The sequence below is a fragment of the Giraffa tippelskirchi genome, chromosome 6 (genome assembly GCF_054371585.1).
Source record: "Giraffa tippelskirchi isolate mGirTip1 chromosome 6, T2T-mGirTip1v1.2.pri, whole genome shotgun sequence".
In the NCBI taxonomy this organism is placed as follows: Eukaryota; Metazoa; Chordata; class Mammalia; order Artiodactyla; family Giraffidae; genus Giraffa; species Giraffa tippelskirchi.
In genome coordinates, this window is record NC_137280.1 from 131,144,005 (window position 1) to 131,155,453 (window position 11,449).

General features: G+C 37.8%; 1 protein-coding gene across 3 annotated transcripts in view; it reads right to left on the minus strand.

Annotated features, from left to right (window-relative positions):
• Window positions 1–11,449, minus strand: part of PPP2R2B (protein phosphatase 2 regulatory subunit Bbeta) — a 764,919-nt gene that overhangs the window by 549,521 nt on the left and 203,949 nt on the right. The gene's annotated exons all lie outside the window — the stretch shown is intronic.

The following is an 11,449-nucleotide window of genomic DNA, read 5'->3' on the forward strand; positions in this document are numbered from 1 at the left end:
TACTAATATATGAAAATGATATTGAATAAACCAAGATTCTGTATTAAACGTATTTAATTGTTCATGTAGCCCAGAGTCCAGAGTCAGGTCAAGTACAGCTGGATCCAGGGGCTCAAAAGATACCACCAGTCCAGTCTCTCTGGACCTCTCAGATCTACTTCCATCTGTACTGTTTTGTTGGAGGCTTACCCGCAGTGCTGGCAATGCCATGCTCACACCCTTACAGTAGCAAGCCCAAAGGAATATAGCCTGCCTTTCTCCAGCCACTCCTATGTACATCCCAGGAAATGGGACTCTGCATTGGACTGGCTTCGGTTACATGTACACCTTGGAGCTGCAGATATGTAGTTTGCCCCATCCAAGCACCTAAGCCAATGGGATAGAAGAAAAAGTTTCCCCAAAAGAAATTTTTGAATAAGAGGAATGAGCTTTGGATGGGGAGAAGCCTTCATAAAGATCTAACTTGTCTTTTGTAACTACCTTAGCTCTAAATACAGTAAAAAGCCATAGTAGATACTCAAAATAAGTTTTAAGATCGATGGATATTTATGCATTAGGCTTCCAACCTAAATCCTAATCTGCTTTTCCTTCTGCCTGTGGATACTTTGTGACCAGATTATTAAAATGTGGAAATGTTTCACTCAAAATCAACATCCTTACAAAGTTTAGATTAATTCAGAGGTGGCAGGTGTCTCCTTAGAACATTACTCCTTTCTCCCATGCCCTGGGCAGAAGTAATCCTTCTGTCCCCTGAACTTCAGTTTTACTTAGCCCACTTACCTGCTACGGCACTTGCCATATGTTTTCTTTGTTCTTACGTATATTAATCAAGAATCTGTTTAAATGCTAGCAATCCTCTCCACAAAAAGCTTCAGAAAGGGAAAAAAATGGATTATTGGCTCACAAAACTGAACAGTTTAGGGATAGTTCTTTTATAGAAATCATTTGATTCAAGATTCATATAATATCACCAGGATGGAATTTTACTTTGTTTTTTGATCTCATCTTTAATATTTACTCCATTCTCAGTCCCACTGCTTGCAGTATGGCTGCCACAGCTCCAGCCTTTGTCTCTTGTCTACTTCTAATGGAAAGAGAAAGAAGTTCTTTCTTAAAACTCCCATGATAATGCCATTGCTTCTCATGGGCATTAAATGGGGCTTATGCCTATTACTGAATCAATCACTGCCTGAAGCAAACTGGTTTAGATCTAGATCACATGCTCCATGCCTTGGCTCGGTGCTAAGTAGAAACCAAGTCTAACAATGGGGGAGGAATCATTCTCAAAGCAATATTCAAATTGGGATCAGAAGGAAACTGTTTACAGGAGCCATGTGACACCTGAATTTTCCTTTAGATTATGTATTTATTTATTCTCTTGGCCATAATGCCCAGTACATTGAATGACAGAGTGATTAACAAATATTTCCTATAGGGAGGGAGGAAGAAAAGATAGGATAAACCACTGATTAGACATTTCTAACATTTTCACAGTGTTTTGGACAATACTGTCTTTCTTGGGAATGCATGTTTGACATGCGACTTGAAATGTGGGAATACAAAGTTATTCATCAGTTTGATTAGCTCCAGCTTGTGCCAACTAAAAGCTTTGCATAAGCATTAGCTGTTTACTCCCTTATTTGAAATATTTCTTGGTAATGAAGTGAAAGTCGTTCAGTTGTGTCCAACTCTTTGCAACCCCATGGACAGTATAGTCCATGGAATTCTCCAGGCCAGAATACTGGAGTGGTTAGCCTTTCCCTTCTCCAGGGACGCTTCCCAACCCAGGGATCGAACAAAGGTCTCTCACATTGCAGGTGGATTCTTTACCAGCTAAGCCACAAGGGAAGCCTATTTCTTGGTAATAACACTAGATAAAAAAATAATTCATGTCTTCATGAGGCTAAATTCTTACCTTTCGTTCCCTGAAACTTCCTATTGTGCTCTGGAGTCATATGATGGAACTACTGCCACTTACAAAATTGGTTGGAAAACTGATTTAGCAGAGTCTGCCTTGGTGAAGTAGTTTACCTTGCTTTTTGAGCAACTCTTCACTTTTGGCCCAGTAAGGGTTCAATAATAATGATTTCTTTGCAAAGGGGTCAATTATAGGATGAAAATAGAAACTAAAGCAGTTTCAGTGTTGCTTCCTCAAAGTAGATTCCATTGGTACAAGATGGGGACATTTCCTTTTTTCACCTTCCCTCAGTGACCAGCCTCTCTGAGCACAAACATGGGAATTGGAAATTACAAATTCAGAATCATTGATTTTCTTGTGCCCCTGTTGAAGCCACTTAATTCTCTTGGCCCTTGCCCACACTGCTCATCTCTTCCATTAGCTAAAACGGAGAGAAGAGTTTCAGTTCAGTTCAGTCACTCAGTCGTATTCGACCCCATGGACTGTAACACACGAGACTTCCCTGTCCATCACCAACCCCCGGAGCTTACACAAACTCATATCTATTGAGTCAGTGATGCCATCCAACCATCTCATCCTCTGTCATCCCCTTCTCCTCCCACCGTCAATCTTTCCCAGCATCAGGGTCTTTTACAAAGAGTCAGCTCTTCGCATCAGGTGGCCAAAGTATTGGAGTTTCAGCTTCAACATCAGTCCTTCCAATGAACATTCAGGACTGATTTCATTTAGGATGGACTGACTGGATCTCCCTGTAGTCCAAGGGACTCTCAAGAGTCTTCTCCAATACCACAGTTCAAAAGCATCAATTCTTCTGTGCTCAGCTTTCTTTATAGTCCAACTTTCACATCCATAGATGACTCCTGGAAAAACCATAGCCTTGACTAGACAGAACTTTGTTGGCAAAGTAATGTCTCTGCTTTTTAATATGCTGTCTAGGTTGGTCATAACTTTTCTTCCAAAGAGTAAGCATCTTTTTATTTCATGGCTGCAATCACCATCTGCAGTGATTTTGGAGCCCAGAAAAATAAAGTCTGCCACTGTTTCCACTGTTTCTCCATCTATTAGCCATGAAATGATGGGACCAGATGCCATGATCTTGGTTTTCTGAATGCTGAGCTTTAAGCCAACTTTTTCACTCTCCTTTTTTACTTTCATCCAGAGGCTCTTTAGTTCTTCTTCACATTCTGCCATAAGGGTGGTGTCATCTGCATATCTGAGGTTATTGATATCTCTCCCGGCAATCTTGATTCCAGCTTGTGCTTCCTCCAGCCCAATGTTTCTCATGTAAGTTAAATAAGCAGGGTGACAATATACAGCCTTGACGTACTCCTTTTCCTATTTGGAACCAGTCTGTTGTTCCATGTCCAGTTCTAACTGTTGCTTCTTGATCTCATACAGGTTTCTCAAGAGGCAGGTCAGGTGGTCTGGTATTCCCATCTCTTGAAGAATTTTCCACAGTTTATTGTGATCCACACAGTCAAAGGCTTTGGCATAGTCAATAAAGCAGAAATAGATGTTTTTCTGGAACTCTCTTGCTTTTTCAATGATCCAATGGATGCTGGCAATTTGATCTCTGGTTCCTCTGCCTTTTCTAAAACCAGCTTGAACATCTGGAAGTTCACGGTTCACGTGTTATTGAAGCCTGGCTTGGAGAATTTTGAGCATTACTTTACTAGTGTGTGAGAAGAGTGCAATTGTGTGGTAGTTTGAGCATTCTTTGGAATTGCCTTTCTTTGGGATTGGAATGAAAACTGACCTTTTCCAGTCCTGTGGCCACTGCTGAGTTTTCCCAATATGCTGGCATATTGAGTGCAGCACTTTCACAGCATCATCTTTTAGGATTTGAAACAGTTCAACTGGAATTCCATCACCTCCACTAGCTTTGTTCGTAGTGATGCTTTCTAAGGCCCACTTGACTTCCCATTCCAGGATGTCTGGCTCTAGGTGAGTGATCACACCATCGTGATTATCTGGGTCATGAAGATCTTTTTGGTATAGTTCTTCTGTGTATTCTTGCCACCTTTTCTTAATATCTTCTGCTTCTCTTAGTTCCATACAATTTCTGTCCTTTATTGAGCCCATCTTTGCATGAAATATTCCCTTGGCATCTCTAATTTTCTTCAACAGATCTCTAGTCTTTTCCATTCTATTGTTTTCCTCTATTTCTTTGCACTGATCACTGAGGAAACCTTTCATGGAATAGTACTTAGCACCAAAAAGGAAGAACTATTTGTATGTGCAATACTTGGATAAAACACAAGAAAATGATGCTGAATAACAAAAACCAATCTTAAAAGACTACATATTGTATATATTTACAGAGCATTCTTGGAATGATAAAATTATATAGAGATGGAAAACACAGCAGAGATTGCCAGGAGAAGTGGGGCAAAGAGGTGTCTGTGCCTGCAAAAGGGTGGCATGAGGGATTTTTGTGATGGAACTGCTCAGAACCTTGACTGGGGTGGTGGTTACATGAAAGTAAACATGTTATAAAGCTGCACAGAACTAAGTACACACACACATGCATATAAAACCTAAATAATATCAGTGGATTGCATCAATATCAGCTTCTCGGTTGTGATATTGGACTGCAGATGTGCAAGATATGGCCCTTGGGGGAACTGAGTGAAGGATGTACAGGATCTTGCTGTATTATTTCTTATGACTGCACATGAGTCTACAGTTATCCTAAAATGAACAGTTAAAGCAAATCTGGCATAAGCATTTTACCATGTAAATATAATTTTAGATAGGAAAAATCTCTGTAAACATAATTTTAATACCTTTATAATATCCTGTTATAGAAACATTATTTGTCTTACCAGTTCGTGAATAGTATCAGATATTTAACGTAGAGCTGTATAAATATGAACTTATTACAAATAAGAATACAAAGAAGATCATTGTACATAAAACTATCCCATTTAGAGTATTTCCTTAGAAAAATATTTTATAAAGTGAGTGCTGTAGGATATTAACAGTTGCAATACAAAAATAATGTTCTTTGGTTAAATATATTTGGGAAGCAGCTTTGTTCATTCTGAGTATTCTCATAGTCTTTTAATAGAGAAAAGTACATTGAGAATCACCCAAGGGCATCAATCTGATCAATGTTTCCCCCCAAAATTTTTCTCTTGAAAAATGCATAATATATTAAGCATATGGCTGCCAATTCTTTGACTCTATATCCCTCACTGGGTGGGCTCTATGACTGCTATGATTAGTAGAATTCAGTGGAAATGCTGTATCAGTTTCTGAGCACAAACTTTTAAGAAATCAGCACATTCAACTTTCTTTCTCTCAGGAGACTCCATTTAGGAGAACCCAGCAGCCATGTAAGAGGTCTGAATATCCTGTAACTGCCCTGGAGCCCAAGCTAGCCAAAGGAGAGACTGTGTGAAAAGAGGGAGATACTTAGCCAGCCCCAGCTGTTCCTGTAAGCCCAACTCAGGCATTAGATATGAGAACAATGCCATCTTGGAAATTTTAACCCCAACAGAAGCAAGTGGAGTAAAACCAAGGAAACAAGCCAACAGTCAGAATCAAGAGTCTGGATATATGCTACCACTGAAGCCTTCTGAGACAATTCAAGAAATCTGAGAAACCTAGCCAAAGCCACTGTAAAGCAAAAATAAGCCATTTCCTCTGTACTCTGCCCAAATTCCCAAATCATAACATCACTAGCAGAATAAAATGGTTGTTTATATCACTAAATATAGGCTTGTTGGTTACACAGCAATAGCTAACCATTATATCTGTTCCTTTTTTTAACTTATGGATAGTGATGCATGGTATTTAAAATCAATTGGCTTTAAAATCGGGGTACCAAAACTCTCTGTAAGTTACTAATGATGTGACCTTGGGAAATTAAACTGAGTTTTCTTATTGGTATACTTACTTTATTGAGTTGGAAGACTGAAATGAGATTATGCATGTAAAGTGCTTAGTCCCACACCTAGCAGGCAGTAAGTGCTAAGCAATAATTACTTCACCCTTTTACTTCAACCCAGGCTCCGTGGCACAGAAGAGGTATTACTGCATTAAAGAGCATATACATTTTTACTTTCTTAATTAAGATGATTAAACTGCTTTCCAGAAAGTATGCACCAGTTTACATTCATCTGTAGGGTGTGAAAGTTGAAAAAACTTTTTATTCTAGAGCAAGGCTTGACAAACTTTTCCTGTACTGAGCCAGACAGTAACTGTTCAGGCTTTGTGGGCTATGTGATTCTGTTATAACTACTGAACTCTGCTGTTTAAGCATGAAAACAGCCATAGACGATTTATAAATAAATGGACATGGTTGTTTGCAATAAAGCTTTATTTATAAAAACTGAGGTGAGCTGGATTTGGTCTGAAGGATGGTGCTTGCCAAGCTCTTTCCTAGAGAATGAAACCAGAAGGTTTCTACCCTGGAAATGTACTCATAAAAGTGTTGACAAACTCACAAATGTGTCAAGAAACTCTGTGGGCCCTTCTCTATCAAGACACACTGGCTACTTTTCTAGGCATATGTGTAAACACCCAGGGCAGGGGAACTTCAATTTTGCCACATTACTTCCTATAAGATTAGCTACATCAGCTGCTTCTTTCTACAAATTTTAATCGGTAATGATCTATGCACCATGCATACATACCATAGTACTTGGTTAAGCTTGCAATTAGGGAAGTCAGCTTTTTTTCTTGAAGAAAAAGTGATTTGGTTTCTTTTTTAAGCACCAAGTAGATATGCAAAGTTAACTAAAGCAACAAGCATAATCACTAAATATAGAAAGTAGGCTTTGATAGAAAAAGGCCTGGATTAGCAAAGAAAAGGCCTGAGTTCTGCATCCGGTTTTAGCTTAACTAGCTGTGTGACTATGGGAAAGTCACACATCTGGGCCTCTGTGTGTTATCCATTTATAAAGTGGGGCTAGAAGTTGCTTCCTTGGTTGCCTTATAACATTTTAAAAAATGGCCACATTTAATTTATAAATCTCATATTTTACTACAGTTAACTATTTGTGAGTCATCTACCCAGTGAAACTCCTTGGGGATAGAAGCGATGTCTTACGCATTGTTAAAAACCCATTTCATGGCACAGAGCTCAGTATACCAAGCAAGCAATAAATGTTTGCAAAATGAATAACTAAATGGATGGATGAATGCAAGAATTTGTAAATATCCCAATGAATAAGATCAGATATTAAAATGAGGTTTATTATCAAGAAGCCAATCAATAAATTTTGAAAAGATATTTGTGAGGGAAGTATTATTTACCCCAGGAATTTTAGAATCCCTAAGATATGAAAACACTTGGTGTCTCAGGTGAGTCCACCCTATATCTAGCTACCAATCAACTTCTGTTCTGAGAGTATACATTAGGTACCAGTGTTGGCCCTATTTTTAAACTAAAAATGATCGCTTTTTCCAAAAGCCATGTATAATAAAAAATTATAATTAGCAGACTTTGAAGTAGAAATAAGAGAAAATTTTAACTGTTTTTTTAATGTTATAATCAAAAGTAATATTATTACTTTATGAAGCCTGAAGTGAAATCAAAATGGATGGATGGATTAAGTAAGCACTTGCAAAGTTAATTCAGTACAATTGATACCTTAAGGCAATATCATTTAAAGGAGAAAAATCATTTAGCTTCTTTATACAGTAATGAATTCTTCAATGATCAAGTTGGCCATCCTTAAATGAAACCTCATTTTAATATATGCTCTTACTCATTGGGATATTTACAAATTCTTGGATTCATCTATCCATTTATTCACTTTGAAAACATTTAATGACTGCTTAGTATACTAAGCACTGTGCTAAGAAGTGGGAATTTTAAAATTCACAGCCTTAGAAAGCTTTGGAATTCTCCACTTGAAAAATCCATGGGACTGAGGTACTGGCTGCCATGATATTTTACATCTGGTCTGATGAACTGATTAACAGCTTGCAAAGAAGTGTTCCTCCTGAAAGATCTTTTACCAGGAAAAATCTCCATAGATATGATTGTGGAATAATTGATGTACTTGAAGGACTGGATGCTAATTTGCATCAGCAAATGCTTTCCTTGGAGATCCTAAGTGAGGAGACTGCATTCGCTCCCCTCCATCATGGTTGCCTACGGCCATACTGAACTTACCTCAGGAGTAGAGAGCCAAGAGCTCAAACAAAGGATGGCTAGAGATGGCTGCTCATCAGGATGCCTGTTTCACCTCAGAAAATGCAGAGAGGAACCTTATTCCTTTCTCAGCAGCTCTACAGTGATCCAGAAAAGAGGATTTACGTAGAACTTTGTTATCCTTATCTGCACACTTAGCACAATTCTAAGTTGAGGTATCCCAACTCTTTTCCTCTTCCAGAAGAGATTCCTCGTAGGATTGAGTTGGTAGTGCCCTTTTGGTGTGTGAGAATACACCAAGGTCTCCAAGACAGAGAATGAAGGAAATCTGAGATAAAGAAATAAATCCCTCATTTATCGGAATTTACATAATTCTGATAATAGGCTGTATTTCACTTTTTTTTTTACCCAGACATATTTGACTTTCACCAAGCCTATGATATAGTTAGTGTATATGTTGTTATCCCTAACTGAAAGAAGAGCAGACAGAGGAGGTGAGGTGACTTGAAGGAGCTATTCAATATGAATTATTCTACCACAACCTATAATTCCTGAAGTAAAATTGTACTGAGTGGCTTTAGGAGATAAAACAGAAGACATTTACTGTCAGTTTATAGCAGAGCTTGGAGGGTCACATGCAGTCAGTACTCTGTACTCCTTGCTCAGAGTTAACATCTCCAGTTTTATATTGTAAAAACTAAGGCATGGACTAGTAAGTCAACAATGACAGTGACAAACACAGGTAGTGCTGTCACTAGATTTCAAACACAGCTTTGTTTCCCAATAATATAACAATTTTCAGACAGAAGAGTTGAAAGAATTTTACAGTAAACACCCACATCTACCCGTACAACAGTAACACTGCACTACATTTGCTTTTTATCTAACCTCTAACTATTCATCAAACCATCTCATTTTTAACACATTTTAAAGTACATTGCTGACATCAGAACAGAACACTTCTTCCTAAATACTTTAGTATGCATATCTTTAGCTACAATTCAGTATGTGTTTGCTGACTTTTTCAGGCAAATTTTACATACAATAAAATGCAAAGATCTTAACTGTGCATTTGCTTGAATTTTGACAAAATCATACACCTTTACAACTCAGATTCCCATCAAGATAACATGACCTTCACCCCGAAATACTTCCCCTTGCCCCTTCTCCATCGGCAGCCCCTTCCACCTCCCAACCAGAAGTGACCATTATTCTGATTTTTTTCACCTTAGACTACCATTGTCTAGTCTAGAATTTTCTATAAACAGAATTATATAGTATGTACTCTTATATAAGCCTTATTCTATGCAACATATTGTATCTGAGAGTCATCTGTGCTGTTGCGTGTATCATTAGTTTTTAATTGCTGTGTGATATTCCACTGTATGCGTTATCTAAGTTTATTTTTTCTCCAACTGACTAACCACAGGGTGTTTCCAGTTTAGACAATAAAGTTCAAGGCTGTTAGAACTTCTAGCACAATACTTTTATGAACTTCAGTTTTCATTCCCTAGAGGAACACGTTTAACTACGTAAGAGGCCATGCAACATTTCTAAAGTCATTGTGCCATTTGACTTATTTATTTTTAATTGAAATATAGCTGATTTACAATATTGTGTTAGTTTTAGGTATACAGCAAAGTGATTCAGTTATATATAACTTTTTTCAGATTCTTTTCCTGTATAAGATTATAAGCTATTGAATATAGTTCCTGTGCTATACAGTACATCCTTGTTGCTTACCTATTTTATATATAGTACTTTGTCTATGTGAATCCCATACTGCTAGTTTATCCCTCCCCCACTCCCTCTTCCCTTTAGCATAAGTTCTTCTGCTGTGAGTCTGTTTCTGCTTTGTGTATAGACACATTGTCCACATATAAGTGATACCATGTAATATTCGTCTTTCTCTATCTTACTTTACCAAGTATGATATTCTCTAGGTCCATCTATGGTCCTGCAAATGGCAATATTTCATTGTTTGATGGCAGAGTAATATTCCATTGTGTGTACATATATATTTATACACACATACACAACACATCTTAAATTAGCTGTTTGTTGATGAATATTTGGGTTGTTTCCATGTCCTGACTATTGTAAATAGTGCTACTATGAACACAGGGGTATACAAATCTTTCCAAATTAGAGTTTTCATTTTTTCAGGGTATGTACCCAAGAGTGGCACTGTAGGATTGCAGGATCATATGGAAGCTCTATTTTTAGTTTTTTAAAGGATCTCCATACTGTTTTCCACGGTGCCTGCAGCAATTTACATTCCCATCAACAGTGTAGGAGGGCTGCCTTCTCTTAACAACCTCTCCAGCATTTCTTGTTTGTAGACTTTTTGATGATGGCCATTCTCATGGGTGTGAGATGAAACCCTGTGGTTTTGATTTGCTTTTCTCTAATCATTAGCAGTGTTAGGCATCTTTCCATGTGCCCCTGGGTCATCTGTATGTCTTCTTCAGAGAAATATCTATTTAGGTTTTCTGCCCATTTACTGATTGGATTGTTTCTTTAAATATTGAGTTCTATGACTTATTTGTTTGTTTTAGGTATTAATCCCCTGTCACTTGAATCATTTGCAAATATTTCATTCTGAAGGCTGTCTTTCCTGTTTTGGTGATGATTCTCTTTGCTGTGCAGAGGCTTTTAAGTTTGATTAGGCCCCATTTGTTTATTTTTGCATTTATTTCTTTTGCTTTGGGAGATGATCTAAGAAAATGTCGCTATGGTTTACGTTTGAGAATGAATTACCTATGTTCTTTTCTAGGAGTTTTATGGTGCCATGTCTTGTATTTATGTCTTTGAACCATTTTGCATTTGTAGTTTTAGTATGGTGTGAGGAAGGGCTCTACTTTCCTTGGTTTACGCACAGTTGTCCAGTTTTCCCAAAACCACTTACTGAAGGGACTGTCTCTTCTCCATGCATATTTCTGCCTTTGTCATAGATTGACTGTGGGTGTGTGGGTTTATTTCTGAACTCTCTATTCTGTTCTGTTAACCTATATGTCTGTTTTGGGGCCAATACTATGCTGTTTTGATTACTGTAGCTGTGTAGTATATAACTCATGCAATCTTTAAAAGAATATTTAATGAAGATGATATTCTCATTTTGCAGAAGAGGAAATTAAGTTTACAGAAGTAAAGTTATTTGTCCAGCTAAGTGATAGAGTTATGATCCAAATATGTATCCATTATCATCATGCCACAGATCCCTCAGATCTCCAACCCCACTTAGCTATTTTCATTTCCTTGAGCAGCCCACAAAAACATCCCCTCTTTCCTGAAACACTTTCTCTAACTTTACTTAGTTTACTCTTACTCATCATTTGAGAGTCAGCTCAAATGACACGTCCTCCAGAAGACTTTTCTATTCTCCCCCTTTTACAGGTTGGATTATGGCTCCTCTTACGTCCTGT